The following is a 6648-nucleotide window of genomic DNA, read 5'->3' on the forward strand; positions in this document are numbered from 1 at the left end:
TCAAATATGTATTAAAACAGTATTCTCAAATTTTTTGAATTTTTCTCAAAATCTATGTGTACCCCCCTACGAAAATAGTGAGTTTTCGGTAAATGCTCTATATATGAAGCCTATAATCTTTAATTCGTTTTAAAATTTATAACCACATTATACATTTGTATTAATTTATGATAAACTCCTTTTCATGGTACATGGACATCGTTCTAATTTTTTATCAATTAATTTAGCAAAACTGTAAATACTCCTAAATCATTGGACTAACCACTATAAAATTGCTATTCCTTAGAGAAACGGAGACAACAAAGGTTCCAAACCTCTTTGAACTTCATCATATTTTATTACATGATTCAAATATGTATTAAAACAGTATTCTCAAATTTTTTGAATTTTTCTCAAAATCTATGTGTACCCCCCTACGAAAATAGTGAGTTTTCGGTAAATGCTCTATATATGAAGCCTATAATCTTTTAATTCGTTTTAAAATTTATAACCACATTATACATTTGTATTAATTTATGATAAACTCCTTTTCATGGTACATGGACATCGTTCTAATTTTTATCAATTAATTTAGCAAAACTGCAAATACTCCCTAAATCATTAGACTAACCACTATAAAATTGCTATTCCCTAGAGAAACGGAGACAACAAAGGTTCCAAACCTCTTTGAACTTCATCATATTTTATTACATGATTCAAATATATTAAAACAGTATTTCAATTTTTTGAATTTTTTCAAAATCTATGTGTACCCCTACGAAAATAGTGAGTTTTCGGTAAATGCTCTATATATGAAGCCTATAATCTTTTAATTCGTTTAAAAATTTATAACCACATTATACATTTGTATTAATTTATGATAAACTCTTTTTCATGGTACATGGACATCGTTCTAATTTTTTATCAATTAATTTAGCAAAACTGCAATACTCCCTAAATCATTGGACTAACCACTATAAAATTGCTATTCCCTAGAGAAACGGAGACAACAAAGGTTCCAAACCTCTTTGAACTTCATCATATTTTATTACATGATTCAAATATGTATTAAAACAGTATTTTCAATTTTTTGAATTTTTTCAAAATCTATGTGTACCCCCTACGAAAATAGTGAGTTTTGTGTAAATGCTCTATATATGAAGCCTATAATATTTTAATTCTTTTTAAATTTATAACTACATTATACATTTGTATTAATTTATGATAAACTCCTTTTCATGGTACATGGACATCGTTCTAATTTTTATCAATTAATTTAGCAAAACTGCAAATACTCCCTAAATCATTGGACTAACCACTATAAAATTGCTATTCCTTAGAGAAACGGAGACAACAAAGGTTCCAAACCTCTTTGAACTTCATCATATTTTATTACATGATTCAAATATGTATTAAAACAGTATTCTCAAATTTTTTGAATTTTCTCAAAATCTATGTGTACCCCCCCTACGAAAATAGTGAGTTTTCGGTAAATGCTCTATATATGAAGCCTATAATCTTTTAATTCGTTTTAAAATTTATAACCACATTATACATTTGTATTAATTTATGATAAACTCTTTTCATGGTACATGGACATCGTTCTAATTTTTATAAATTAATTTAGCAAAACTGCAAATACTCCCTAAATCATTAGACTAACCACTATAAAATTGCTATTCCCTAGAGAAACGGAGACAACAAAGGTTCCAAACCTCTTTGAACTTCATCATATTTTATTACATGATTCAAATATGTATTAAAACAGTATTTTCAATTTTTTTGAATTTTTTTCAAAATCTATGTGTTAACCCCTACGAAAATAGTGAGTTTTCGGTAAATGCTCTATATATGAAGCCTATAATCTTTTAATTCGTTTTAAAATTTATAACCACATTATACATTTGTATTAATTTATGATAAACTCCTTTTCATGGTACATGGACATCGTTCTAATTTTTATCAATTAATTTAGCAAAACTGTAAATACTCCCTAAATCATTGGACTAACCACTATAAAATTGCTATTCCTTAGAGAAACGGAGACAACAAAGGTTCCAAACCTCTTTGAACTTCATCATATTTTATTACATGATTCAAATATGTATTAAAACAGTATTCTCAAATTTTTTGAATTTTTCTCAAAATCTATGTGTACCCCCTACGAAAATAGTGAGTTTTCGGTAAATGCTCTATATATGAAGCCTATAATCTTTTAATTCGTTTTAAAATTTATAACCACATTATACATTTGTATTAATTTATGATAAACTCCTTTCATGGTACATGGACATCGTTCTAATTTTTTATCAATTAATTTAGCAAAACTGCAAATACTCCCTAAATCATTGGACTAACCACTATAAAATTGCTATTCCTTAGAGAAACGGAAACAACAAAGGTTCCAAACCTCTTTGAACTTCATCATATTTTATTACATGATTCAAATATGTATTAAAACAGTATTCTCAAATTTTTGAATTATTTCTCAAAATCTATGTGTACCCCCCCCCTACGAAAATAGTGAGTTTTCGGTAAATGCTCTATATATGAAGCCTATAATCTTTAATTCGTTTTAAAATTTATAACCACATTATACATTTGTATTAATTATGATAAACTCCTTTTCATGGTACATGGACATCGTTCTAATTTTTATCAATTAATTTAGCAAAACTGCAAATACTCCCTAAATCATTGGACTAACCACTATAAAATTGCTATTCCCTAGAGAAACGGAGACAACAAAGGTTCCAAACCTCTTTGAACTTCATCATATTTTATTACATGATTCAAATATGTATTAAAACAGTATTTTCAATTTTTTTGAATTTTTTTCAAAATCTATGTGTACCCCCTACGAAAATAGTGAGTTTTCGGTAAATGCTCTATATATGAAGCCTATAATCTTTTAATTTGTTTTAAAATTTAAAACCACATTATACCTTTGTATTAATGTATGATAAACTTCTTTTCATGGTACATGGACATCGTTCTAATTTTTTATCCATTAATTTAGCAAAACTGCAAATACTCCCTAAATCATTGGACTAACCACTATAAAATTGCTATTCCCTAGAGAAACGGAGACAACAAAGGTTCCAAACCTCTTTGAACTTCATCATATGTTATTACATGATTCAAATATGCATTAAAACAGTATTGTCAATTTTTTTGAATTTTTCTCAAAATCTATGTGTACCCCCCTACAAAATAGTGAGTTTTCGGTAAATGCTCTATATATGAAGCCTATAATCTTTTAATTCGTTTTAAAATTTATAACCACATTATACATTTGTATTAATTTATGATAAACTCCTTTCATGGTACATGGACATCGTTCTAATTTTTTATCAATTAATTTAGCAAAACTGTAAATACTCCCTAAATCATTGGACTAACCACTATAAAATTGCTATTCCTTAGAGAAACGGAAACAACAAAGGTTCCAAACCTCTTTGAACTTCATCATATTTTATTACATGATTCAAATATGTATTAAAACAGTATTCTCAAATTTTTTGAATTTTTCTCAAAATCTATGTGTACCCCCCTACGAAAATAGTGAGTTTTCGGTAAATGCTCTATATATGAAGCCTATAATCTTTTAATTCGTTTTAAAATTTATAACCACATTATACATTTGTATTAATTTATGATAAACTCTTTTCATGGTACATGGACATCGTTCTAATTTTTTATCAATTAATTTAGCAAAACTGCAAATACTCCCTAAATCATTAGACTAACCACTATAAAATTGCTATTCCTTAGACGGAAACAACAAAGGTTCCAAACCTCTTTGAACTTCATCATATTTTATTACATGATTCAAATATGTATTAAAACAGTATTCTCAATTTTTTGAATTTTCTCAAAATCTATGTGTACCCCCCCCCCCTACGAAAATAGTGAGTTTTCGGTAAATGCTCTATATATGAAGCCTATAATCTTTTAATTCGTTTTAAAATTTATAACCACATTATACATTTGTATTAATTTATGATAAACTCCTTTTCATGGTACATGGACATCGTTCTAATTTTTATCAATTAATTTAGCAAAACTGCAAATACTCCCTAAATCATTGACTAACCACTATAAAATTGCTATTCCCTAGAGAAACGGAGACAACAAAGGTTCCAAACCTCTTTGAACTTCATCATATTTTATTACATGATTCAAATATGTATTAAAACAGTATTCTCAAATTTTTTGAATTTTTCTCAAAATCTATGTGTACCCCCCCCCCTACGAAAATAGTGAGTTTTCGGTAAATGCTCTATATATGAAGCCTATAATCTTTTAATTCGTTTTAAAATTTATAACCACATTATACATTTGTATTAATTTATGATAAACTCCTTTTCATGGTACATGGACATCGTTCTAATTTTTTATCAATTAATTTAGCAAAACTGCAAATACTCCCTAAATCATTAGACTAACCACTATAAAATTGCTATTCCTTAGACGGAAACAACAAAGGTTCCAAACCTCTTTGAACTTCATCATATTTTATTACATGATTCAAATATGTATTAAAACAGTATTCTCAAATTTTTTGAATTTTTCTCAAAATCTATGTGTACCCCCCCCCACGAAAATAGTGAGTTTTCGGTAAATGCACTATATATGAAGCCTATAATCTTTTAATTCGTTTTAAAATTTATAACCACATTATACATTTGTATTAATTTATGATAAACTCCTTTTCATGGTATATGGACATCGTTCTAATTTTTATAAATTAATTTAGCAAAACTGCAAATACTCCCTAAATCATTAGACTAACCACTATAAAATTGCTATTCCCTAGTGAAACGGAGACAACAAAGGTTCCAAACCTCTTTGAACTTCATCATATTTTATTACATGATTCAAATATGTATTAAAACAGTATTTTCAATTTTTTGAATTTTTTCAAAATCTATGTGTTAACCCCTACGAAAATAGTGAGTTTTCGGTAAATGCTCTATATATGAAGCCTATAATCTTTTAATTCTTTTTAAATTTATAACTACATTATACATTTGTATTAATTTATGATAAACTCCTTTTCATGGTACATGGACATCGTTCTAATTTTTAATCAATTAATTTAGCAAAACTGCAAATACTCCCTAAATCATTAGACTAACCACTATAAAATTGCTATTCCTTAGAGAAACGGAAACAACAAAGGTTCCAAACCTCTTTGAACTTCATCATATTTTATTACATGATTCAAATATGTATTAAAACAGTATTCTCAAATTTTTTGAATTTTTCTCAAAATCTATGTGTACCCCCCTACGAAAATAGTGAGTTTTCGGTAAATGCTCTATATATGAAGCCTATAATCTTTTAATTCGTTTTAAAATTTATAACCACATTATACATTTGTATTAATTTATGATAAACTCCTTTTCATGGTACATGGACATCGTTCTAATTTTTTATCAATTAATTTAGCAAAACTGTAAATACTCCCTAAATCATTGGACTAACCACTATAAAATTGCTATTCCTTAGAAAAACGGAAACAACAAAGGTTCCAAACCTCTTTGAACTTCATCATATTTTATTACATGATTCAAATATGTATTAAAACAGTATTTTCAATTTTTTGATTTTTTTTCAAAATCTATGTGTTAACCCCTACGAAAATAGTGAGTTTTCGGTAAATGCTCTATATATGAAGCCTATAATCTTTTAATTCGTTTTAAAATTTATAACCACATTTTAAATTTGTATTAATTTATGATAAACTTCTTTTCATGGTACATGGACATCGTTCTAATTTTTTATCAATTAATTTAGCAAAACTGTAAATACTCCCTAAATCATTAGACTAACCACTATAAAATTGCTATTCCTTAGAGAAACGGAAACAACAAAGGTTCCAAACCTCTTTGAACTTCATCATATTTTATTACATGATTCAAATATGTATTAAAACAGTATTCTCAAATTTTTTGAATTTTTTCAAAATCTATGTGTACCCCCTACGAAAATAGTGAGTTTTCGGTACTATATATGAAACCTATAATCTTTTAATTCGTTTTAAAATTTATAACCACATTATACATTTGTATTAATTTATGATAAACTCCTTTTCATGGTACATGGACATCGTTCTAATTTTTTATCAATTAATTTAGCAAAACTGCAAATACTCCCTAAATCATTAGACTAACCACTATAAAATTGCTATTCCTTAGAGAAACGGAAACAACAAAGGTTCCAAACCTCTTTGAACTTCATCATATTTTATTACATGATTCAAATATGTATTAAAACAGTATTCTCAATTTTTTTGAATTTTTCTCAAAATCTATGTATTTTATTACATGATTCACTATATATGAAGCCTATAATTTTTAATTCATTTTAAAATTTATAACCACATTATACATTTGTTTAATTTATGATAAACTCCTTTTCATGGTACATGGACATCGTTCTAATTTTTATCAATTAATTTAGCAAAACTGCAAATACTCCCTAAATCATTAGACTAACCACTATAAAATTGATATTCCCTAGTGAAACGGAGACAACAAAGGTTCCAAACCTCTTTGAACTTCATCATATTTTATTACATAATTCAAATATATATTAAAACATTATTTTAAATTTTTTTGAATTTTTTTCAAAATCTATGTGTTAACCCCTACGAAAATAGTG

This window comes from Brassica napus, chromosome A4 (genome assembly GCF_020379485.1).
Source record: "Brassica napus cultivar Da-Ae chromosome A4, Da-Ae, whole genome shotgun sequence".
In the NCBI taxonomy this organism is placed as follows: Eukaryota; Viridiplantae; Streptophyta; class Magnoliopsida; order Brassicales; family Brassicaceae; genus Brassica; species Brassica napus.